The sequence below is a fragment of the Stegostoma tigrinum genome, chromosome 2 (assembly GCF_030684315.1).
Source record: "Stegostoma tigrinum isolate sSteTig4 chromosome 2, sSteTig4.hap1, whole genome shotgun sequence".
NCBI lineage: Eukaryota > Metazoa > Chordata > Chondrichthyes > Orectolobiformes > Stegostomatidae > Stegostoma > Stegostoma tigrinum.
In genome coordinates, this window is record NC_081355.1 from 15,620,160 (window position 1) to 15,646,159 (window position 26,000).

The following is a 26,000-nucleotide window of genomic DNA, read 5'->3' on the forward strand; positions in this document are numbered from 1 at the left end:
CACATACCGCAGAAGTCTTTTACATGCCTTTGTTACCTCTACAGTACACAATGTTCATTCTCTTCCATTTAAACTTAAATCCTAAGCCAGCAGCCAATGTCCCAAACTGCAACAGGCCTTGCTCCTTCATTATCCCGGATGGAGCTGATTTACACTGGGTTGAGCAACACCTTGAATTTAAAATAGCCATCATTGTTTCCAAAGTCTACCCATTTCCTTGCTTCCTCATATCTTTGTTACTTCCATCAGCAATACAACGTGATAAAATACCTGTTCAATTTACATATTCACAAATTTACCAGCACTACTATTGGCAGCCCCTTCAGCTGCTCAGGTCATAGTAAAACTCTGGGAATCTGTCCATAAATTTCTCTGTCTCTCTTTCCTTCTTTTAAGAAACTGTTTATAATTTGAATATTTTTAGGCCTTTTATGTAAGGAAAGATATATTAGCATTGGAGGCAGTCCAAAGAAGGTTCCCCAGGTTGATCTGGTGTAGGGAGACATTTTCATATGAAGTGAGCTGGAGTAGCTTGGGCTTGTACTCATTGCAGTTTAGAAGAATTAGAAAGGACTTGCGAGGGTAGATGCACACAAGTTGTTTCCCCTTGTAGGAATGTCAAGGAACTGAGTGCATAATCTTAGTGTTCAGCGTTGCCCATTTACGACAGAAATTAGATAGATTTTATTCTCCCAGAGGGTGGTAAATCTATGGAATTTCTTGATGCAAGGCAACCAAGGATTTTGGAAATAAGGTAGGAAAATGAATTGAAAGGAGGACTTGAAGGGTTGACTGGGCTACTTCAGCTTCTATGTCTTGTTGTCTTATATTGGCTTGGCCACTGGTGAGAATGCTGTCACTCTTCTTTGAAAAAAATAGTGGGATGCTTTACGTTTAACTGAGGGAAAATGAAATCTTTAGGTGAAAACCTGATTGAAAGGCCCTCGTAGAACAGCCAGTTGTCTCCTACATTTAGCATCAACCTCCAGATAACTATTGAAAGCAATCTGGATAATTTGAAATATTATTTTAAGCAAATAAATATGCTGTAAACAGGTACTGAGATGGGTGGCACACACAGATCATGAATCATATTGGGTAAAAGTTTTCTATGGTGTGTATTTGTAGGAGAAAACATATGTACACTCTAGGTTGATGGCTTACTCGACAAGGGGTGCTCAGCAGCCACCCTTGCTCGTACATTGAGTGCAGGGAACACAGCACTTCTGCAGGAAGCAATTGGCAGGTCTTGGGATCATGTATCTAAATGAGCATACAGGCAGCTCTTACTGCCTGGTCTTGGGTCCCATTTGTTTTTACACCATAATCTGCAAAAATGAAAACCATGAAGAGAGAGCAGGCTACGGTTACCCCAGTAGAAGCAAAGTAGCTTCTCCTCGGTACCCAGGGTGTGTATCCAGGGATATCATCTTTCATGGATGCCTATAAGTTTGTATTTGGCACAAGGCAAGGCAATGATTGAATTCGGGTAAGCATTTAGCTTTATCCGCCCCAGAAAAAAATATCATGATTGAGTGATGCTTGAACATGCCGACATTTCTGTGGCATTACTCTACAATTAGCGAGGGTGGGGTGCATTGAAGGGTAGGGACAGACCTTTCAATAGTGGACAAGAATAAGCTGCAGATGCTGGAAATCAGACACACACACAAAAACAGAAATTGCTGAGGGGTACGATGCACAGCCGGTCTATGGAGAGAAAGTAAGAGTTGATCAGGTCCAGTGATGGTTATTTTTGCTTCCATCGCATGATTTTCCTCCTAGTGTCTGACACAGAAAGCTCTGACAGATTCACTCCCCTGCAGCACTGCACCAGCATTTAGTGCCTGAGTTCCAAAACGAAGACTTGCACCAACAGCCTCAAGCACGGCAAAGCAAGGAGACTAACGACTACACCACACTCGCCAGCCAGCACGAACGCCCTGGCAACAAGATGCGGACCTCATCCACGCCGCAACGGAGGAGGTGGTCACGTGACCTACCCGTTACACCCATTTCCCCTTCCCCCGGCGGTGGTTTACAGCTTGACCCGGATGTTGTTTTGCGTGGCCGGTGATGGAGCAGTGCGGGTGAGATCGGTGGGGCGAACGATTGACTGACTGACTGACTGAGTGAGTGAGTGAACGAACGAACGGGAAAAGCGCTCGGTCTCCATTGCACCCTGGTTGCCGGCAGTTACCGGTCTGGTCCGGTGTAATCCAAGCCCCGGTGGGGCTCGCCCTGACTGGGTGGGCTCCTCCGGGACTGAGGTGGAGGCTGGGCCGCCTCTGGGTTAAGGTCGTCCCTGACCTTTGGTGTTGCACCGCTGCAGCCCCAGGTCCTCACCGCAAGAAGCTCAAGTCCGATTAAAACAGGCCGTTTTTGTTTTGCCCAGGTGGTTTGACAGGTTCGTTTCATCTTGTTAAAGTTCACCTTGTTTGATGCTCTGATCGCCGCAGTTGATTGATTTCACTGTCCGACTATTTATTTGATTAAGCCAGGCCACCGCGAACAGTAAAATTGCCATAGTCCTACCAAACCATAGAAAAGACGACCGCTGGTGGTTTAACTTGAGGGTTACCACACTTTAGACAAAGGGCGAGCTGGAAAAGGTGGGGTCTTCATGGTCACCTCAACTGGTGCGGGAACAGTTGTGATGAGTAGAGAAATAGTCTCGAAACGCGTGGTGATCCAGCTTATTCTTTTCAATCTGAGCGTGCGCTGGGCAAGATCAACATTAGCATGGTCAGCATTATTTGAAGTTAGAGTCCATTCATCATAAAAGTGAATGGAGTCATCTTAGGCTTCACGGGTTAGGCATGGCATAGCATTGTGGAACAAGTGTTCATATTCAAGATCCTCTTGGTTGTTAGGTGATTAATGCTGTCATGAAAATGTACCGTGTTTTATCTGAGGACGCGATATTTGCCATGAGCAGTCGATTTTTAATCTTTAGACTAATGGTAGCGAAATGAAATGTTTGTTAGTTGACTAATTTGGTGGTTTTCAGCTTGCCAGTCAGTTGGAAGCTATAAATCTAAAAAACACAATTTGTACCTGCTACAAAAGGAAATTTAAAAGATTTTTTTAAGCTGAACACAAAAAATGTCTGTCCAGATATTGAGATCTCCAGGTAGTTTTCAACCTCGAGAAATAATTGGCTTGTTTGGGAAAAGATGTGGTTAGTAAGTTGATACATACGCATGATGTGTGCCAACAGCCAGATTTTTTTCTTGTAATTTGATGAATCTATGATATACTGTGGAAAGACTTTTTTAAAATTCACTCTGACTTGCTGTTGTAGCCGTAATATTTATATTGCTGGCCCAGTTCAGCTCTGGTCAATGGTAACTCCCCAAGATGGCAGTGCAGAATTCAGTGATGATAATGCCATTGAATGTTGAAGCGTGATGGTTAGATTCTCTGTTGATGATGCGCATTGTCTAGGCATATTTCTGGTGCAAATGTTACTTGCCACTTCTCAGCCCAACTGTGGAATATGTCCATGTCCTGTTGCATTCAGAGGCTGAGGAGTTGCGAATGATAGCGTGTTTTATCTGAGGACATGATATTTACCTTCAGCAGTCAATTTTTAATCTTTATACTAATGATAGCTAAATGAAATGTTTGTTAGTTGACTAATTTGGTGGTTTTCAACTCGCCAGTCTTATGGTCGAGGGAAGCAGCAAAGTTGAATGGGCTTTGGATATTCCCCCTAAAGAACTTTTGTGTGAAATGATTTTAGTGTCTCTTTCCCTACAATTTTTAAACTGGTTAACTGTTGAAGTATAGGCTTATCGTTGTCCAACTTAGAAAGGCTGCACATATCTATCTAGTCATAATCAGAAAATTATCTGCGATGGCTACTTTCTCATTCTGACATTGCTAGCCTGAGGTAACAATGACCTATGCTAGGTCTGCTCTTATTCTCTTGCTGCCCCTCTGTGACATTCTGTGAAAGTACAGTGTTAGATTCCTGCATATACATTGGCAAAACACAGCTTCACTTCCTCTTTTACCATCTGCTGTCTTGAAATTTTCTGATGATATGATATCCAGTACTTTCAGTAGAACTTTTTATTTTCAAACTGAATGTTGAAAAGACTTTAATTATTGTCTTCCACTCAGCCTGAAATAACTGCAGAGAAGTCGCGTGCCATCACCAAATCCCCTTTTATTTGCTCTTGCATAGTCCACTGGCTGCGGCCAGTTAGTTCGGAGTCAGTCCTCAATTGGGAAGATTCCAAGCCCCTGGTTATTTTCTTTTCTGGCTTTTTTTTTGTAAATTCAAAAACCAGAAAGATACAGTGTCATAAACACATTACATAGCATCAGTCACTATACATAAAAATAAGTTGCCAAAGAGCAGAGACATTTAGGATAGAACGTCCTAAACAATGACATCTGAATTTAAACAGTAAATCCAAAGTCCACATTAAGTTAGTGACTTAAACACACCATGTGGCAAAGTCACTAGGCAACAAGAAATTTTGTCGAAGAGCAGAGACGTTGACGTAGAACGTCGTATAGAAACACATCTTATTTGCAACAGTAGTACAAAATATTACAAGTAGACATACATTCAAGTCCACATAAGGTTACGGAGTATCAAACACGATACGTGGCAAAGTTCCTATGCATCAAGGCAAGCTGCTAAAGAGCAAAGACATGGAATTAGAATATCGTATAGAAACATCTCATTTCAAACAATAGTACAGAATGTTATAGATAAGCGCGCATTCTAGGGCTATCGGTTGGCCTGCACATGGACCAGCAAGATACAAAGGCATGATGCATACACAAAAGCATATTCTAAACAGGAAGGCAAAGTCCAGCACATGAAAGCTCAATCTTGGACCCATACACTGAAACTTGTGTCACAAAGTCTGGGTCCTGTTACCACGTTACCCTTTCATTTTACCTGTACAACAGTACCACTGGCTGTAGTGAGCCAGCTCTGAGTCAATCCTCAATTGAGGAGATTATAATCTCCTGATTATATCGGTCAGCTAAATCTTTTCTGATTGGCCCAGGTTAATAACCCCAATGAAGAACCTTGTTAATGATGTCAACCTATTTCCCAATCACTACACAGCCCCAACTGCTGTCCTCCAGCTTCGGGTTCCATTCCACTCCCTGGCTATTCTCAAGTGGAGTCATACTATTTGTAACTGTACTCACATTGGACTTCAACATGAGCTTCTAATAACTAAGGCTGTCTGCTTTCCCCTCCATAATATTGTATGACTTTGTGCCGACCTCAGCTCACCAGCTGCTGAAACTCTTAATTTGTATTTTTGTAATCTCTAATCTTGACTATCCCATTGCATACTTGGCTGACCGCTTAACCGACATTCTTTGTAAACCAGAGTTCATCCAAAACACTGCCCACGTCTGAATGCTCATCAGAGCCTGTTCTTGCAGACCTAAATTGTTCTCAGGTGGCTGAGCGTTTTGGAACTGTAAACAAGTTACAAAAACAGAGAGGGGAAAAGAAGTGTGCAGAACTTCTCCCAGCCTATAAACTGAATTTCTGATTGCAGAAAACAGGCAGTTTAAATCTGAAGAAAATGAGGTACCACTCCTGCAGCAGTTGTTGTAAGCTGAAAGTTTTGAATTGATAAATCAGAGACACTGAGTGAATCAGTGACTGTGTACCTTTGTACAAACAAACCAGTAGTAGCTTCCAAAGGAAGACAAGTGATCAGGAAGGGGTTGGCCAGCCAAAGAAGGATCATCTCAATCTTAGAACTGGGCAGCACGGACCGCTACACTGACTTCAGTTTTTCTGTTCCTACCAATAATTCCTGTTTGCTTGCCAGAGGAAGGGTCGAATGTGTGTGAATGCATAAGGGAATTAGAGTCTTACGTATTGTTATATGTAAATGGTTTATCTCTGTTTACTTGCACTTACAGTTTTTACAATTCTCATTCAGTACAGAGATTTAGTCTGTGCTTTCTAGCAACCTTGGTCTAAATGTCAGGCAAATTGGAGTACTGTGTGTACTGTAAATCACATTTAATATTAGGTATGACTCTGGAAATAGTAGGGCGTGATTTTAAGGTGCATACCTCAGTGGGTCTTAACACAACTTATTTAATCTGCTCTCACAATGGAAGATCAGAATACAAAAAATATTGATATGTGGTTTTGTTTCCGATGTGCAATAAATCTTTTGATAACCGTCCAGTTGATTGTTGTCAAAAAGGGTTTCTGGTAGATAGATTTAGAGAGTGGTAGAATTGCTGCACACACAGAGAAGCTTGGGATGGCATTTGAGGGTGCACATTTGTTTTTTTGAAAATAGAGTTGCAGGTTGACAGGGTGGGAAGAAGGCATTTGGCACGCTTGCCCGCATTGGTGATAATATTTGTGTGGGCATTGGGATGTAACGGTCTGGCTGTACAGGACTTTGGTGAGGCCAATTTTAGAATGCTGTGTTCACTTCTGGTTGTCCTTCCATGGAAAAGATGTTAAACTTGAGAGGATGCAGAAAAGAGTTACAAGGATGTTGTCAGGTTTGTATGGCCTGAGTTACAGGGGGAGCCTGAATAGGCTGGGGCTTTTTTCACTGCAGTGTCAGAGGCCGAGGGGTGACCTCGTAGAGGTTTATAAAATCATAGGGGTGCATGGGTAGTATGAGTAGCCAATATTTTTCTTGTAGGCTGCGTGAGTCCAAAACTAGAGGGCATTGGTTTAAGGTGTGAGGGGACAGATTTTAAAAAGGACCTGAGTGGTAACTTTTTCATGCAGAGGGTATGGCAAAATGCTGGCACATGGGGCTAGGTCAGATTGCGATGCTTGGCCGGTGCAGATGGGTTGGACCAAACTGTTTATTTCTGTACTGTATGACTTGAGCCTGTGACTTTATGATTCTATGACTGGCTTCCAGGCAGCAGAAGGCACGGTCCCAAAGGTGGAGCAAATGAATGTTGTGTCAAGGGAACATCAAGCTTTAAAATATTAGGTTTAGAGGTGTTTATGCGAGAGAATTTAAACACAAGAATGAGAATTTTGAATTTGAGGTGTGGGAGACTAGGTATTGTACAGGAACAGTGAATGAGTGAGACATAGCTCAGACAACAGAGTTTCGAATGAACTAAAGTTTATGAAGAATCGATGGCTTGCTGGGAGGACACTTCAATATTGAATTTTGGCTGTAAAGATGTCAGTAGGGTTTTCTTTGGGTGGACTATGGTAAACTTAGAGTGGGTTCATGTTAAAATTAGATTTTCTTGTGATAAAGAATGTGGTGTCAGAAACTGAGCTTTGAGCTGAACAGTTTGGGCTACCAATGAAGGCATTCTCATGATATAAGTCAATTTACAGATTCGGGAAGGGAAGGAAGACCACACTTTATCAGCCTTTTCATCAGAAAGAAGTAATGTATTAGAATTGTGAAAGTCTTGTTATATGTTGTTCCTTGACGTTCAAGATACCTTTGACAATTTTACAAAAGAGGATTTTTGTTCAACTTCTCTAATATTCTTGTCTAACAAAAGCTAATCTCCCAGTAGCAGAAGTTCCAGCACCCACAGACTTAGAAGAGTGCGATCTTCAGATTTGCACCATTTCTTGTTTGAAAAGCGCTTCCTTATTTTGTCTTAAAATAGCCTGGCTCTAATTTCAGAATTTGACCCTCTCCCATTCTGGATACCCTGCAAGAGGAATTAGTTTAAAGTTTTACAACTCTGGCAGGAGGAGTGCGCTGAGAGTTATTTTCCAAACCATACCGCAAGTGTAACACGCTTACACAATGATCAAAAATCACCATTTATTTCCACTTCATAACTGCTATCAAGAACAGAAGGAACTTGCACCAGGCTTTTCAATAAGCTCAAATACAATATATGTATTACATATCCTCCAAACAAAAGACAAATTTCTTATCAAACTGTTAGGTGAATTAGTGTGTCCCCCCTCAAACGCACACACAGGACAAAGTCATACATGACTACTGAAGGTCAAGGGATGAAATTAGGCAACAAAAATTGCTTGACTTCTGTCATTTCCTTTTGAATTTCTGTTGTTGAAACAGTTGCAGAATTATAGAAAACCTTCAGACTATATTTCCGATTCAGTTGAGCTACATAACTGTGGAGCCAAAGAAAGCTTTAAATTACTTGGGGCTAGGGAAAAATATTTGGCTTAATGTGATAAGTCAAATTGATAAATAGACAAGATTAGTGTAAAAGGTATTGTTAATATGGGAAATGATAAACCCTTCCTGATAGGGAGGTGTAGAGGGTGCATATATCTATGAGTAAATCAACATGGAAGGCTAGAAGTTTCAAAGATGATAAAATCTGAATGCAGCATTCAAAATAGTTGGACTGAGTATAAATAAATGCAGTTATGTCTATTGCAGAGACATGGGTATAGCATGACAAAAGGTCATGAATATTGAAGGGTCGAGGATATTTTCAGATGACAGTAAGCTAGGGAAAGATGGAGGGTGGCTCACCAAGGGAGTGGTTTACTGGTTTCCTAACAGCACCATAAGATCCGCTTAATAAAAAATATTAAGAGCTTTTCAGTCAAGTATGGCAGCTAGCACCAGGGACTTTATTATCCTATTGACTGGAAAAATGAAGTGGACAAAAGTAGCCTACAGAAGTTTGTAGAATGGTTCCAGGTTAGTTTTTTATAACTACATGTTCTGGAGCTGACCAGGGTGCAGCTATACTAGTCCTGGTATTATGCACTGAGAAAGGCTTAATTCATGACTTCATTGTAAAAGGACTTGTAGATTGCAACAGTCAGAATAAACTTCAGTTTTCTTGTCAGCTTGGAGGAGAAAGGAATGGTTGAAGATGAATATATTAAACTGAACTAAGGCCAAGTTTGACAGCATGAAAATAAAGTGAGCTAAGATGACTGGTAAATTAAATTAAGGGACATGTCATTGTAGATGTAGTGGCATACTTTTTAAGGGGATTTTAAAGAATATGCAAAATAGATTCATTCTAATGAGAAAGGGGAAAAAACAAGCTATAAAAAATAAGCTAATTTTTTTTTAGATATTTAAAAAGGAAAGAGTTAAAGTGAACTTTAGTCCTATATGAAGTGAGTCAGGGCAACTGAGACAGTTATATGAAGAGATGGTGGGTGAACTGATGAATTCTGCATCATTCTTCTCTGAAAGAAACAACAATCAGAAATTATAGTTAATCAGGAACTGGAAGGGAGGAGGATTGTAAGAAAATTACAGCTGGCAGGGAAATGGTATTGAGAAAATTGCTGGACTTGCATGCTGACAAGTCCCAGAGTCCTTATTGACTTCATCCTAGGGTCTAAAAAGAAGTGGCTAGCAAAAGAGTTGTTTCTAATTTTCCAAAACTCTCCTAGATTTTAGAAAGATTCTGTTAGATTGGCAGGAACTCCTTTATTCCAAAAGAGGGGGAGACAAAGCAAGAAGCTATAGGCTGCCTTAGCTTAACGTGGGGAGATTTTAGCAATTATTATTAAAAAGATTACAGCAATGCTCTTGCAAGAATTTTAAAGTAGTTATGCAAAGTTAACATGCTTTTGTGAAAGAGACATCATGAATAAACAAATGATGGACATCCTTTTGAAGAAGTAATGTGCTCTGGATAAACTGTTCTCAGATAAGGTGCCATGTCAAAAGTTGTTGTGGAAAATAAATGCTCATGGAGTAGTGGCTAACATAAATAGAAGATTCGCAGGCTAACATGAAACTAAGTATTGAAGAAGTGCTGGAGAAACTCGGCAGTTCCAGCAGCATTTGATCTGGCTGTATCCATAGACCAGTTTCTCCAGCATTTTCTGTTTTCATGTCAGGTTTCTGCACTCTTATAATTTAATTACTCTTATGATTTAATCATTAAGGCCTGATGTTCTAGTGAATCTTTGCTATAGCTGTTCCATACCTTTTCTAAGTTGCAAAATTAAATGAAGCACTGAAGATAGGAGCAGGAGTACACCATTTGAACCCTGTGTTGCCATTTAATCTGATCGTAGCTGATCATAGAGCTTAATATCCTCATCAGGCACTTCCCCCATAATCTGTTAATCCCTTTAGCCACAAAAAGTTTAATTATCATAAAGCTGCAACATAACTTGCCTATCCTTTATAGTTAATGCCCTTTCCAATGAAGGCAAGCATGACATAGACCTTTTTTACTACTTTATCTACCTGTGCTGCCACCTTCAGTGATTCATGGATCTGCGTAGTGAGTGTCTAGAACGTACTGTTAGAGAAAGTGGTGGAAACAGGCATGATAGCAGTAGTGAAGAAGCACCTAGAAGCGTACATGAATAGGAAGGGAATAGAAGCATACGGATCCTGTAAGTGAAGACAGTTTAAGTATGGAAGGCCAAAACGTGTTGGCACGGGCTTGGGGGGCCGAAGGGCCTTTTCCTCTGCTGTATTGTTCTTAGGGTACTTTCAAGAAAGAGGTACATAAATGTTTTGGCTTTCTGTGGTAGTGAATTCAACAGGCTCACCACTGTGTAGGTGAAGAAGTGTCTCCTCATTTCAGTACTAAAGTGTTAGCCCTTATCCTTTAAACTGTGACCCTTGGCCCTGGATTCCCCCACCATCAGCATCTTTCTTGCATCTAACCTGTCTAGTTCTCTTAGAATGTTATAGGTTTCCATGAAATCTCCCTAATTCTTCTGATGTCCGGTGAATGTAACCCTAACTGACTCAATCTCTCCTCATACATCAATCCTGCCATCCCAGTGATCAATTTGGTAACCATTTATTGCACTCCCTTTATAGGAAGAACATCCTTACTCTCGATAAGGAGGTCAAAACTTCACACATTATTCCAGATATGCTTCGCCAGTATACTGTATAATTGTGTTAAGTACTTGAATTGTCTTGCCATGAAGGTCAATATATACTTTGCCATTCTTTACTGCCCTGCAATACCTGTTTGCTTACTTTTAGTGACTGGTGCACAACATCACCTAGATTTTATTGAACATTCCCCTGTCTCAATTTTCAACCATTCAGATAATAACCTGCCTTACTATTTTTGCAAACAAAGTGGATAACCTCAGATTTGTCCACATTACTGCTGCATCTGCTATGCATTTGCATACTGAATCAGCCTGCCCAAGCCTCACAGCAACATCTCTGCATCCTCCTTGCAGTTCACTTCACCCTTTCACCTAACTTTGTGTCTTCAGCCAACTTTGTTCCCTCATCCACGTTATTAACTTATGTTGTGAATAGCTGGTGTCCTAACACTAGTCCCTCTGATACCCCACATTCACTGTCTGTCTTTGACCAAAAAGATCTATTAACTTCTACTCTTTGTTTATTAAAAGGTGCTTTAATTAATAACATTAATCTTATATGTGGGACTTTGTTGATAGCCCAATGAAAATCCAAGTAAACCAGATTGACTGTCTCTAAAGGGTCAACTCTGGTTACGTCCTTTGAAGAATTCCAGTAGATTTGTCAATTATGATTTCCCTTTTGTAAATCCATGCTGACTGTGCCAGATTTTACCACTGTTTAAGCACTCTGCTATAAAATCCTTGATAATGGACTTTAGCATCTTCCCTGCTACTGAAGTGAGGCTTTAATTCCCTGTTTTAACTTGGTCCCCCTACATTGTGTGGTTATTAGCCGCCTTCTAATCTGTGGCAAAATAGAATTTTCCTGATGGGGTGTGACCAGTGTTCTGTGCAGTTGAAGAATTGTTTCCTTTCTTTTGCATTACAACCTACTTGAAGTAAAAGCTCTTGTTTCATCACCTTTTTTAATTCATTTTCCTGCGCATCCTTCTATTCATGACTTGTGTACCTAGACACTTAAATTCTATTCTTTATCATATTTCTTAATTTCAACTAAAGAAAGTTTCATTTATGCCCAACTGAGAACAGATGATTTCACATTTCCCCACATTGAACTTCTGTGGATTTCCCCACTCTCTTTTTTTTAATGTTCTTTGTGACTACCTGCTGCCAGCCACACAAGTTATTGTCATTTAGTTCCATCTTCTAACATGGATACGCAATTCTGTGTATCTTCGTCAAAGTCATTAATATATTTGGGGGGAAAAACTGTTGCCTGATCGCTGGAGGCACGGTGTGTCAATTTCAATTAGCAAATGAATCCTCTCTTAGTCTTTGACCTTCTGAACAACTACTGATTCCTGTCATTGCCTCCAATCTGGTAGATTTTTGCTAATGATCCACATGCAGAACTTTTATCAAAGGCCTTCTGGAAATCTACAGATTTTGTACAGTATGGGTGACCTTCTCAAAATTAATTAATTAGTCACAATCGACCTGTCATAAATAGACAGTGACTCTTTGTTCAAATATGCAATCATTACCCCATTGATGGATTCCAGAAACTTTAGCACAATTGCTGATGACATGTCAGGTAAATAGTTACCTGCTTTTTAAGGAAAAAACACTTCTCTTCCTCTTTTATGTAATGGATTGATTGATAAAATCTAATAATTGAATTTGAATGAATAAACTATTGAAATGAATTCTCCAATCTAAAGAGACAACTCCTCCTGATTATGGAGTTTAGGTAATTACAACAAACTGTCTACTTTCTTGTCAGTTCTTTATTTCCTAGGCTGAAAACCATCATGTCCTGAAGATTAGTCTGTCTTAAATCCTGTTATTTTTCTGCAGAAGATTGTTATATTCACTAAGTGTTTCCCTTTACATTATTTTTCAGATTCTCTTTTACCAGTACTATTTTGTCCTCTTCCTCCATTGTGAAAAAGTATTCAATTAACAAATCTTTAATTATCTGATTACAGTTTTGCCTGTAATTCTTTAAATGGGTTCTCATTTTATTTTATCATCCCCAAGTATTTATTTAAAATTTGTTTTGCCATCCCATGTGAATTTAAAAAAAAGTCATGTTTTACGCTTGATACCTTTGTATGTCCCTTTTTTCTTTAATAGGGAAATAAGAACTGGGTGGACATGGGCAACATCAGTTTGATTCTAGAATAGGCTGACAGGAGCCCAAGCCCTCTTATCAGTATTTTATGGCTCTCTGGTGGAATCGACAGTTTCATCATAATACTGACATCTACTGATTAAAGACTTCCAATACTTCGGTCATCAAGGCTGGTGGTTCTGTAAAGGATTCCATCTAAAGGTGTGAATTGGCTCACCAGGATTACCCTGACACACTTTCAAAACCTATTTAGTCTAAAGTTGAGCATCATTTCCAAATTCAGGTTATGAAAATGCCTGCTGTTTCTTTATATGTTTTATAGTCGCTGTGAGAATTCTTTGTTGAGCTTTTGGTTTCCAGGTCTGTGACCTCTGCTTACAATCTTAATAATAATCAGTAACATCTGGTCGATTTAGCAACATGATTAGCACAGATGTTAGCTTTTAGCCTGATGTGGAACTGTACTGAACTTGTCATATTGGACCAGTGAAATATTTATATTTTGAATGATCAGCAATCTTTGACTGTTTATTAAACCTTTTGGGAAATGTTAGATTGTCAAGTACACCCATGGTTCGCTTACAGTTGTCAAAGTTTATCAGAAAGTGACTGATTTGTGACCTAGTCAGATTCAATTTTAGGTTGTCAAGTTAAAAATGTGTGTTTTACTTGTGTGGTCTGCCAACACCATGAAATCAAAGTTATTCTTATGGCTGTGACATTGACCTATTTTCACACCTTTCCTATCTCCCAAGGCTTTAATTTCATGTTAAACTTCACTGTGCAATTTATATAAATTATTGCAAACTCAAACATGTGGCCTTATAGTTAGAATACAGAGCCGATCAGAGTCTTACATAGTTTAATTTGATTCAAAGTATATTTGCTTAATGGTAACAAAACATTACATAGCTATAATTTATCAAATCTATGATTTGCTGAGGTATTAAGTCTAAAGCTGGCTTGACTATTTCTGAATCAGATTGTACAATTTTCCTCAGATTTATTGTTCACAACAAACATAGTATTCACAAGCCTTGGGATGGAACAGCTGATAATGTTTAACTAGAATTTTAAGTATTTTGGCAAGTAGGGAGAAGGTCTCTGTGTTTAGAGAAAATGTTTTTCTTTAATCAGAGTATTTTGTAGTTTCATTTGTGATAGATCCTGCTAAATTGAATGAAAATTAAGTTTATGAATATTTCTGAACAACTTAAAAATTGTGACATAAAATATGAATCCTAATAACCCGACTCTATTGTGTAGCCTCAGAAGGTTGAAGAAGAATCACAGATTCCTTCACAATGCATGATGAGTGAAAGACGACATTTTCAGCCATCTTTAAAATATCATGATGCTTGGTTTTGTTAAAAACAACATTTTCCATTTTATGCTTAATTTTAATTTTTAAAATGACATTCTTCTGACAGTGCTTCCATTGCCTGAAAAAGGATACTTGGTGACTTAAATATGTTGGATATTGATAGGGCAAGTTAACTTCCATGAGATGGTATTTTCTCAAAGTTTGATAACTGTCAACATACTTTCTGGTCGGAGAATGATGCACTGTTCATAATGGATTTGCTTTTATTGCCTCTGAAGTTGTGTAAAGAGTTGTGTTGGGTGAGGGGTAATGCTGCCATGATGGGAATCGGATCTTAGGACCTGAGCGACAGCATGTGTAATACAGGCTGCCACTTCAGTGTAGTACTGCATTGTTGGAGAAGCTTTCAGGGCAGAGAGTCAGTGTCAGTCATACAGTGTGGAAAAAGACCCTTCTGTCCAACCAGTCCATACCAACCGTAATCTCAAACTGCACTAGTTCCATCTACTTGCACTTGGCCGATATCCCTCCAAACATGTCTTATTCATGTACTTATCCAAATGTCTTTTAACTGTTATAATTGTACCCACATCCATCACTTCCTCTGGGCATTCATTCAACACACAAGACACTGTGTGTGTAAAAAGAAAGTTGCCCCTCATGTATTTTTAAAATATTTCTCCTCTCGCCTTAAAAATATGCTGTTAGTTTTGAAATGTCCAACACCTGGTGAAAAGAAAAGATACCTGCCATTCGCCTTATCTGTACCCCTCATGATGTTATAAACCTCATTAAGGTCACTCCTCAACCTCTTACACTACAGTGAAAAAAGTCCCAGCTTATCTGGCATTTGAACTCAAATCTCATGATTGTAGTTTGAAACTTGAATGCAATCTTTTAAGAAACCTGCTGCCATTGTCTGGTCTGGCCTGCGTCACTCCAGACCAACAAGAACTTCTCTCTGAATTCGTCTGTTCAGCTACTTAAATGGTTGGAAAGGAAATAAGAGTAAAATTGGAGGGGCTGCTTATTTGCAACCGAGCTATTGAATCTGAACAGGCCACGTGCATTGAAAGCAAAGTCAAAAGTTGCAGATACTAGATATCTGAAATAAAAACAAAATGCTGTAAACATTCAGCAGGCCAGACAGCACCTATGTAGAGTGAAACAGTTATAATTTCTCCACTCAGTTAGGACCCAAACCACTTTACAGGTAAAACAATTTACAGATGTTTGTATCAGCCTAGGCTGTGGTATTTGCTGCTCATAATGTGGTTTCTTGTGGCACTGTGGGAAGACCAAGTGCAGACTAGGAGGCTACTTTGCCCAATCCTGAGCATTGAGTTTCTTGACGTTTTAATTCTCCACCTTACTGTCACATCTGACATCTCACCCTTGGCCTACTGTATAATCCACAGTAGTTCAGCAAAAGCCTCAGGCACAGCATGAGACTCTCTGTTGCCTTCTGGGCTGTGTGCATTCAGTTAATTCTGCATCCTGCTCCTCTCACCCCTACCTATTAGTCTGAACATTTACATCTTCTGTTATTGGGTGCCTTTGGATGATGCTTGTATTACTTTCTGGATGTGCTGCATGAAGTTGCCAAAGTTTATTCATTGTTATCTCCCAAATCTATCTCTTAGAATGATTTGGTATGTTTCAAGAGCTTTCTTTTATTTAACAAAACTTCTCTTGAGAATCATTCGCTCTTTTGTTTTTCTACCAATAAATTGAATGTTTCTTTGGCATTAGTGATGTTTATGTTGCCATCTTGTTGTGAAGGACATTTAACCCTTTGCTTTTGATCCTTCGTGGTTATCCAGACTTCATTTTAGATGTGATTTGATTTCTATTGTTCTATCAGCTCCTTATTCATTATCAGTCGGAGTATTCATTTGGTCTTCACTAATTATTCCCTCTTCTGAGGCATTTACAGCAGTAATTTTGCCAAGTTCTGTAGGAGCATCCGTAAAACCTACGCTCTTCGTCATTGAGAAGTATAAAGGCATTATGTGTACTCTTAAATCATCACAACAAAGTTCCCATCCCCAAACCATTCAATATCCTGATTTTATTTGTTTGATGTTGTTTCTTCACTGTCGATCAAACTCTATCTTCCAGCACTGGAAGAAACCATTACCAACCCATGATTTCGCAAAGACAATTATACATCAGCAATCAATTTTGGTTTTACTCACAGCCTGGTAATAAAATTTTTTAAAAAGGCTCATTTTGCTCGTCAGGAATGGCTAGATGACCCTGTACATTCTTTTGAAAAGAAGCAGGACTGTATTCCTCATAGCTTGACCAATAGTTCTTGCCCAACCAAAAAGTAACACTATCAAAAGCATGTTGGTTGTTAATTTATATTTTTGTTTGTGAATTTATGCTGTGTGCACATTGTCAGCCTGCATTCCTTAGTGTTCTCTCTGTGGAATCTGGTGTTCTGGAATTGATTGAGAATCCTGAAATTGCAGCTCATTCCTGTCTCTTCTGCATTCTTGAAAATTGCAGAATCTAATTGTTGGGGAAAAAATGACTAAAAGGGGAAGGATTACAAATATGACTGAACCTTCTTTGGTGTAGTCCCTTTTTGGTATTTTGTTTTCTTCTGTTTTGAATTGGTCTTGGAATTGAACAGGTGGACTTTATCCTGATATTTTCACACTATAACCTGGCGTTGCATGCGAGTGGTGTTACCAGCATCTAATTTTTCTTTCATGTGGGGAAATGCTTTGTATATGGTGGATACTGATTTGTGAAAGTATGGTTGAAAGCAGATGCTCACTGTGTGGGAAATCACAACTGTAAATTGCTTTACCTGCCTATAGTACTGCACTCCAGCTGTAGAGCTGTTTTTAAATTCATTTTGTCATGTAAAGTTTACAGTTTTGTAATTATGGTTTATGTTGAAGGTTGAAATAGCAGATGATAATATGAGTCGTAAAGTCATACAGCACGGAAGAAGACCCTTCAGTCCAACTGATCCATGCTGACCTAGTTTCCTCAAATGAAACTAGTCCCATTTGGCTCATATCCCTCTAAATCTTTCTTATTCATGTGCCTGTCCAATTGTCTTTTTAAATGTTGTAACTGCATATGTATCTGCCACTTCCTCTGGCGGTTCATTCAACATACAAACCACCCTCTGAAAAAGCTGTCCATTGGGTCCCTTTTTTAAATCTTTCTCCTATTACCTTAAAAGTATGCCCGCTAGTTTTGAATACCCCTACCCTAGGGAAATGGCCTTTGCAATTCACCTTATCTACGCTCCTTGTGATTTTATAAACTTCTATAATGTTACCCTCAATGTCCTGGGCTCCAGCCTATCCAGTTTCCTTACAACTCAAACCCTCCAGTCCTGGTAACATCTGTAAATCTTTTCTGCATCCTTTCCAATTTAATAATAACCTTCCAGTAGCAGGGTAACCAGAACTGTACAGAGTACTCCAAAAGTGGCCTCACCAACGTTCTGTACAATAGCAACATTGTCTCACCTGCTACACTCAGTAGTTTGAGCGATGATGACAAGCGTGCCAAACGCTATTTTTTAACCTTCCTGATGTGACTTCCAAGGAGCTATGTATTGAGCTGCTAGATGTCTCTGTTTGACAGCACTCCCAGAACCCTACCATTAACTGTGAAATCTGCCCTTGTTCATACAAACAAAATGTAACACCTCACGTTTGCCTAAATTGAACTCCATCTGCTACTTTTCTAGCCCATTGGCCCAATTGATCAAGAGCCCCTTGCAAGCTTAGATAACATTCTTTACTGTCTGATATACTACCAAGTTTTTAATGTCATCCGCAAACTTACTAACCATACTTCAGTATTCTAATCCAAATCATTTTATACAAATGACAAAGAATAGTGGATCCAGCACACATCCCTGCAGAACACTGCTGGTCACAGATCACCAGTTCAAAAAACAATCCCCACCACCACACTGTGTCTCCTACTGTCAAGCCAATTTTCTGTCCATTTGGTAAACTGTCCCTGAATCCCATGTGATCCAACTTTACTAACCAGTCTACCATGCAGAACCTTGTTATTTGCGCAGCACATCCCATGAGTTGGGGATCTTCCTTGTGAGGGAGTAAATGACTGGAATTAGAACTGTCTGGGTATGGAAATGTTTTTGATTAGCCAGCATGGTATAAATGACATTTTGGTGGACACCCGGGATAGAAGGAAGCTATTAGGGCCTTACTTTCTATAAGGTTGACAATAACATAAATGTAGCTTGACAAAGCATTCTAGGATTTGAGTATTCAGTGTGTTTATTGTAGTTGAATGATGTGTCTTCAGGTGCTTTTTAAATTATATCCAATGTGATAGTGCTGCTTCTTAGAGAATGTCCTTGTTGTGCATCACCTAAAATCAATGTGAGATGAAATTGTTGAAGGTGAGATATTGCTTGCTTAGGGATGTCTTGATGTTAATTTTTTGTTCTATCCACTTGTTCTATAAGCAAGCAGAGGATAGGTGGATAATAAAATGTGAGGCTGGATGAACACAGCAGGCCCAGCAGCATCTCGGGAGCACAAAAGCTGACGTTTCGGGCCTAGACCCTTCATCAGAGAGCTTGGATTCTCCAGCATCTGCAGTTCCCATTATCACAGAGGATAGGTGGAGAAGCCCAAAATTATGTCCAGGATTTACCGTACGAAAGAGAACGTGGGAATTACTGTGGGAAATTAACTTTATTCCTGGCCTGCGGTTGAGATGTCTCATGAAGTTGCATGATAGTTGCCTGTAATAAACATCTGGTAGATTCTTCATGCCGCTGTTTCCATGCCCAATTCTAAAGTAGTGCTGCATTAGGTAAAGCCACCCTATTGGCGATAAACTCATTTTATAGCATATGGGGCCATTTGTAAAAGTCTTCAATATTTTGGTAAATATTTGAAAAACTTTTTGAACGTTGATTGGACAGCAGCTTTAGCTGAGAGAGAATGCCTCTACTGTCGTGGGCAGAACTTTTGTACCCATGTTCAAAGTATTATTGTATGTGAGATGTGAATATTTTCCTCCTGTCTTGAATTTAAATAATTCAAGCAGCAAGCTTTTTTGAGAGTTTTAAAATCATAAATGGAAAAATATTTTCTGCTGAAATGTCTAGGCCTGAAACGTCAGCTTTCCTGCTCCTCTGATGCTGTTTGACCTGCTGTATTCATCCAGCTCTACACCTTGTTATCTCGGATTCTCCAGCATCTGCAGTTCCTGTTATCTCTGATACAATTTTAACCCCACTGCGAAGCCTCTGCTAAGGATGCCCAACCTGAAGAAGTTACCCTGCTCCCTCCGGACAAACCTCGGGGGATCTCTCTTCCCACTGCAACTCTCTCAGAATCTCTTCATCCTTGAAACTGCTTGACCATGACCTGAACCAAACCAGATACTACAGCCACATCACTTTTCTTAGTACCTGCCTACAGAAGCAGGTGATCCCTAATGGACTACAGTCCACATTCGAGCCTTTCCAATTTGGCCCCAACCGTAACAATATCTACATTCAGAACATTGAGACCTTTCAGAAGGGCTTCTCCCTGTGACTCCTGAAACACACACTCGCAACAATCCGCTGGCATCTCCGGACACTACAGTCAAGCCTACCCCAGCTCATCCTCCCTCTCCCAGATCTGCAAAGGATCTCTCCTGTTTTTTATTCTTTGTGGGATCCACAACCTGAACACTCAATTCTACTCAGCTTTATTGGGCACCAGAAGCTGTGAGTACAGTAAACTTACTGGTGCCTGCCACCCAAAACGGGATTCCTCCACCTCCCAAATCCCCAGCCATACCCAGGGCCTTCCCCACAATATACCCGTCACCATTGGCCATGAGGCCACTGTTGGAGAACCCACAGATGACGCCACATCCGCCACTTCTGGGACAGTGAACGCTATCGCTGCTGAAGCCACCATCTAAAAAAAGATTTTCTGAGGAAGGGTCTAGGCCCGAAATATCAGCTTTCTTGCTCCTAAGATGCAGCTTGGCCTGCTGTGTTCATCCAGCTCTACATCTTGTTATCTCAATATATTGTTCCAGACTTGTTCCTTCGGCCTATATTTGTAACACCTCACTCTGTACACACACACCACTGTTCACCCACACAAAAATTAAGTGCATGTGAAGAAAGAAAAAAAATAGAACAAAGAACTGTGGCTTCTGGAGATCTGAAACAAAGAAACAGAAATTGATGGAGAAACTCAGTAGCTTTGCAGCATCTGTAAAGAAACAACAGTTAACATTTTGAGTCCAGTGTTCTGAAGCAGGGTCATTGGTCATGAAACATCAACAATATAGTCCAAATGTCTCAGTATTTCTTTAATGCTATGCTTGGAGTTTGTTCAATAAGTTGCTTCTAGTTGGTGAAGGAATTATAGTTTCTCAATAACCCATGAGGCATTTTTTTGTATATTTGAATTTCCAGGAGTTTGGCTCTCAGCTGAACTTGAATTTGGAAAAGCCCTTTTCCCATTTTGAGGATGATGCTGTTTATTGTCATGGTTGCTTAGTTGATACAGCTGGTGTAATGGGTTTTCTTTTTGGAACCTCTGTGAACAGCCTTTTCTGTTATTTTTAAAATAGACAGAAAGGTGGCTTCCTCATCATGTGACTTAAACAAGTTCAAAACCCGTTTGCAAAACAAAGCCTGTCAGTTGATTACACATCCTGTTTGTCATTGACACTTGGAAATTTATCCTATCTAGTTTGGATGAGGGGCCAGTATAGTATAATGAAAGGTTGTTGAGATGTATTTCACAATTGTCTAACACACATTGAGTCTGAGGTGAAGTAGAAAGATGATTTGGCTGAAATGCTACACTATGTTGACAGTCCAACAGACAAAGGAATGTGTGAATTTCTGGATGGCTGTGAATGCCCATATTTATTTAGTTATTTGCTGGAACCTCAGAATGGTCTGGAGCTCGGAACCCAAAGATCACCTGAATTACGGTGGCCATATTTAATTATTTGTGTTCAAAATATAATCTGAGTGTCTGACATAACCAAAGAAGATTTGATGAATTCCTGATGGCTGATGACCAAAGGTGGTGTGTCGAGTTTGCAGTTCGCTGTATTGAGGATAGTGAATGTAATGGTACAGAGTACAGTTTCGAAAACTCTCCTTTTGATCAAAATATGTAGCTAAAACCTCTGCAGCTCTTCCTACAATGCACTAGTAAACTTGCATTATGTTTGTACATACAAACCCGGTGGCTTGTTTTGAGAGTGTCGGTGGTGGGCGTGAGAAATAGACATTCCCAATGAGGTTTCTTTGTCTTAATTGTTTAATGTTCATAAGTTTGTCTATATATCTTTACTAAAAGATGTCTTGTTACTTAATTATGACAAAATTGGGTTGACTGTTCCTCCAGTTTTCTTTTGTGTTTTAGAAAAAGTAAAGCAATTATTCTGTTTTCAATTAATTTTTAACAAATAAATTACTTGTTGTTTCCCATGATCAGTCTTAGGATAAATTTACTGAGTTGAGTGAGACTCTGCAGAAAGATTTTTTGCAGAGCCGCTTAGTGGCTTGGATTGGCAATTACATGACATTTACCAGTAATTTAGGATGATACTGTAAATATTATAACCATGTGAAATTGTTGTGCAAGCCCTGGGAATATTTTTGAGATGCTATACACAACCATTATGTGTAGTATATTTTGTACAGAATCTCCTGTTGAGTTCTAATATAATACTAGATGTGTTTTAGCTGAAAAGATCATGTTCCAAGCATTGAACAGTACAGTCTCTGTGCAAATTATTATATAAAAACTAAATATAATTAAACCACTTTCATCTCTTCACCTCCCTCCTTTTATTGAATTGCATTCATAAAGGCTCAAGGTGTTAGAAAAGTAAGTGATTTCACACCCTTATTACTTAATAGCACGCAAAACCGCTTCAAAAATTTATAGTGCGTAAGAGATGTGCCAAGAATTGCATATTGCCGCAAATAATGAGGCAATTTAAACAATTCCACCCTAACCTCTCAGGCATTCACTGTCTGTCTCCCCATGAGCTTCAGGAAAGTAATGAATTGGAGCCATAAATGTGAATAAATCTTCGTAAAATGATGATGAGTTGAATAGTCGGGGGCCCACTCACAAATGTGTGTTAAGCGGAACTTGGAGATAGCTGAGGAGGCCCCTATGGAACCCTATTACCTACAAACACATTCCATATTAAAATATATCAATCAAAACATAATGATTAAATGTGAAAATGTTTTCATTTTTCAATTTATTCATACCTTACAACAGCCCGGCTTTAAAAGACACTGTGGAAATACTTGGTAATCTTTTTGCTGCCTTATGTGCTCACTTCACATGAGTATGTTACATTCCAGACTGTATCACACTGTCCACTGTTGTTAATTTCTGGAGTATTTCTAAGGGCTTTATAGCTTCAGCTAGGGATGCAGGCAGGTGAGTGATCGTGCATTCATCAGATCTTTGGCATCATTTAAATTGAAGATGAACAGCATCTACATTTTGTCAGATAATAAAATGTGAGGCTGGATGAACACAGGCCAAGCAGCATCTCAGGAGCACAAAAGCTGACGTTTCGGGCCTAGACCCTTCATCAGAGAGGGGGATGGGGTGAGGGTTCTGGAATTAATAGGGAGAGAGGGGGAGGCGGACCGAAGATGGAGAGAAAAGAAGATAGGTGGAGAGAGTATAGGTGGGGAGGTAGGGAGGGGATAGGTCGGTCCAGGGAAGACGGACAGGTCAAGGAGGTGGGATGAGGTTAGTAGGTAGGAGATGGGGGTGTGGCTTGGGGTGGGAGGAATGGATGGGTGGGAGGAAGAACAGGTTAGGGAGGCAGAGACAGGTTGAACTGGTTTTGGGATGCAATGGGTGGAGGGGAAGAGCTGGGCTGGTTGTGTGGTGCAGTGGGGGGAGGGGATGAACTGGGCTGGTTTAGGGATGCAGTAGGGGAAGGGGAGATTTTGAAACTGGTGAAGTCCACATTGATACCATATGGCTGCAGGGTTCCCAGGCGGAATATGAGTTGCTGTTCCTGCAACCTTCGGGTGGCATCATTGTGGCAGTGCAGGAGGCCCATGATGGACATGTCATCAAGAGAATGGGAGGGGGAGTGGAAATGGTTTGCGACTGGGAGGTGCAGTAGTTTGTTGCGAACTGAGCGGAGGTGTTCTGCAAAGCGGTCCCCAAGCCTCCGCTTGGTTTCCCCAATGTAGAGGAAGCCGCACCGGGTACAGTGGATGCAGTATACCACATTGGCAGATGTGCAGGTGAACCTCTGCTTGATGTGGAATGTCATCTTGGGGCCTGGGATGGGGGTGAGGGAGGAGGTGTGGGGACAAGTGTAGCATTTCCTGCGGTTGCAGGGGAAGGTGCCGGGTGTGGTGGGGTTGGAGGGCAGTGTGGAGCGAACAAGGGAGTCACGGAGAGAGTGGTCTCTCCGGAAAGCAGACAGGGGAGGGGATGGAAAAATGTCTTGGGTGGTGGGGTCGGATTGTAAATGGCGGAAGTGTCGGAGGATAATGCGTTGTATCCGGAGGTTGGTAGGGTGGTGTGTGAGAACGAGGGGGATCCTCTTGGGGCGGTTGTGGCGGGGGCGGGGTGTGAGGGATGTGTCGCGGGAAATGCGGGAGACGCGGTCAAGGGCATTCTCGATCACCGTGGGGGGAAAGTTGCGGTCCTTAAAGAACTTGGACATCTGGGATGTGCGGGAGTGGAATGTCTTATCGTGGGAGCAGATGCGGTGGAGGCGGAGGAATTGGGAATAGGGGATGGAATTTTTGCAGGAGGGTGGGTGGGAGGAGGTGTATTCTAGGTAGCTGTGGGAGTCGGTGGGCTTGAAATGGACATCAGTTACAAGCTGGTTGCCTGAGATAGGGTTGTTCTCTTACCCGCTGATTGGCTTGATTTAACCTGAAGATTGGCTGCCATCTGTACGTGGTTTTTAAGTTTCCTGACATGTCTATTATCTATCTGTTATTTAGCCATAATGTTGGGAGGCAGGAATGCCAGCTTGATTCTCTTCAGGCCAGCATTGTTGGGGTGTACAAGGTAATTTATTTGTCATGGTCTGTCTTCTGCTGATATGTTTTATCCACTATCCTGAGCCTTACCTCAAAAATGCTGACAGTCGTCCAAGTGATTTTGTTGATTGTATACAGAGTGGCTAATGTCTTGACTTTTAAAAGATATGTGTCTCCTTGGAGTTTCCTATCGCAAGAAGCGGCAGCTGTTCAATGCTATCCATCTTGGCACAGACAATACCCAGCTTTGCTTTCCACCAATACACTTTAAGCATTAAAAAGTAACCTGGTAAAGTAGAGAGTCCAATTTCAGGTGTTTAAAAATGTCACTTTCTCTATACTAGTTCAGGATATGGTTGAGATTATTTTGGAGCCAAGTGTGTGCTATTGCTATTCTGAATGCCAACCCATCAGTGTTTACTGCTCAGAAGACAATGCCATGCTTTGGTGTGAATGACTTTTAATTTGGAGACCCAGATAACATTCTGGGAACCCGGATTCAAATCCCACCACAGCAGGTGGTGGGATTTGAATTCAATAAATGTCTGGAATTAAGAGTCTAGTGATTGATAGTGAACCAGATGGTTTTTCTAACTTTCTTTAGGTAAGGAAACTGCCATCCTTACCTGGGTCTGGCCTACATGTGACTCCAGACCCACAGCAATGTGCTTGACTATTAACTGCCCTCTAAGGATTAGGGATGGGCAAAAAATCTTGCCCTCCACCACAAAGGGGGAATTTCAGGACTAATGCTCAAAGAATTGGGTTTTCAGGAGCCTTTCAAGGGAGAAAGGAGTAGATGTGAGGGAAAAATGAAGACCAGGCAACTGAAGGCATGACTGCCAATGGTGAAACAGTGAATATTGGGGTTGCTCAAAAGTCTAGAATTGGGGGCATGTGGATTTCTCGACTGGTTCTTGAGCAAAAGAGATGCAGAGGATTGAGGTCATAGAGTCGTACAGCACGGAAACAGACTCTTCGGTCCAACCAATCCATGTCAAACATAATCCCAAACTAATCCAGTCCTACCTGCCTGCTTCTGGCCCGTGTCCCTCCAAACTTTTCCTGTTCCTGTACCTATCCAAATAGCTTTCAAATATTGTATTGGTACCTACATCCACCAGTTCCTCCAGAAGTTCATTCCACATGCGTATCACCCTCTGTGTAAAAACAAAAAAAATTGCCTCTTCTGTCTTTTTTAAATCTCTCCTCTCCTCTTAAAAATGTGTCCCCTGTCTTGAATTCCCCTATCCTAGAGAAAAGACAACTACCTCTAACTCTGTCTATACCTCTACCAGCTCACCTGTCAACCTCCTACATTCCAGCGGAAAAAAAAAGTCCCAGGCTATCCAGCTTTTATTTCTAAATCGAACCTTCCATTCCCAGCAACATTCTGCCAAGTCTCTTCTGAACCCTGTCCAGCTTAATGATGTCTTTTGTATTATTGGGTGACCAGAACTGGACACAGTATTCTGGAAGAGGCCTCGGCGATGTCTGTACAACCTCCAACATGACCTCCCTAGTCCTTGACTCAAAGGACTGAGCAATAAAGGCAAGCGTGCCAGATGCCTTTTTTAACCACATGTCTATATGTGACACAAACTTCAAAGAATTATGTACCTTCAACCCCTAGGTCCCTCTGTTCTTCAACACTATCCAAGGCGCTACCATTAATTGCTGTTGTGAAACCAAAATGCAATACCTTGTATTAATCCAGATTGAACTCCATTTGCTATTTTTCAAT

General features: G+C 40.6%; 1 protein-coding gene across 4 annotated transcripts in view; it reads left to right on the top strand.

The window, feature by feature from the left end:
- Positions 1–2,033: 2,033 nt before the first annotated feature.
- exoc2 (exocyst complex component 2) overlaps positions 2,034–26,000 on the top strand; it is a 288,874-nt gene continuing 264,907 nt past the window's right edge. Inside the window, exon 1 of one of the 4 annotated variants that reach the window (XM_048560701.2) lies at positions 2,034–2,090. The gene's annotated coding sequence lies outside the window, so the exon portion shown is untranslated. Of the gene's footprint in view, positions 2,133–2,179; positions 2,408–26,000 lie in introns of those variants that run through there. The other 3 variants (XM_048560683.2, XM_059652609.1, XM_048560707.2) reach the window with 3 other exon arrangements.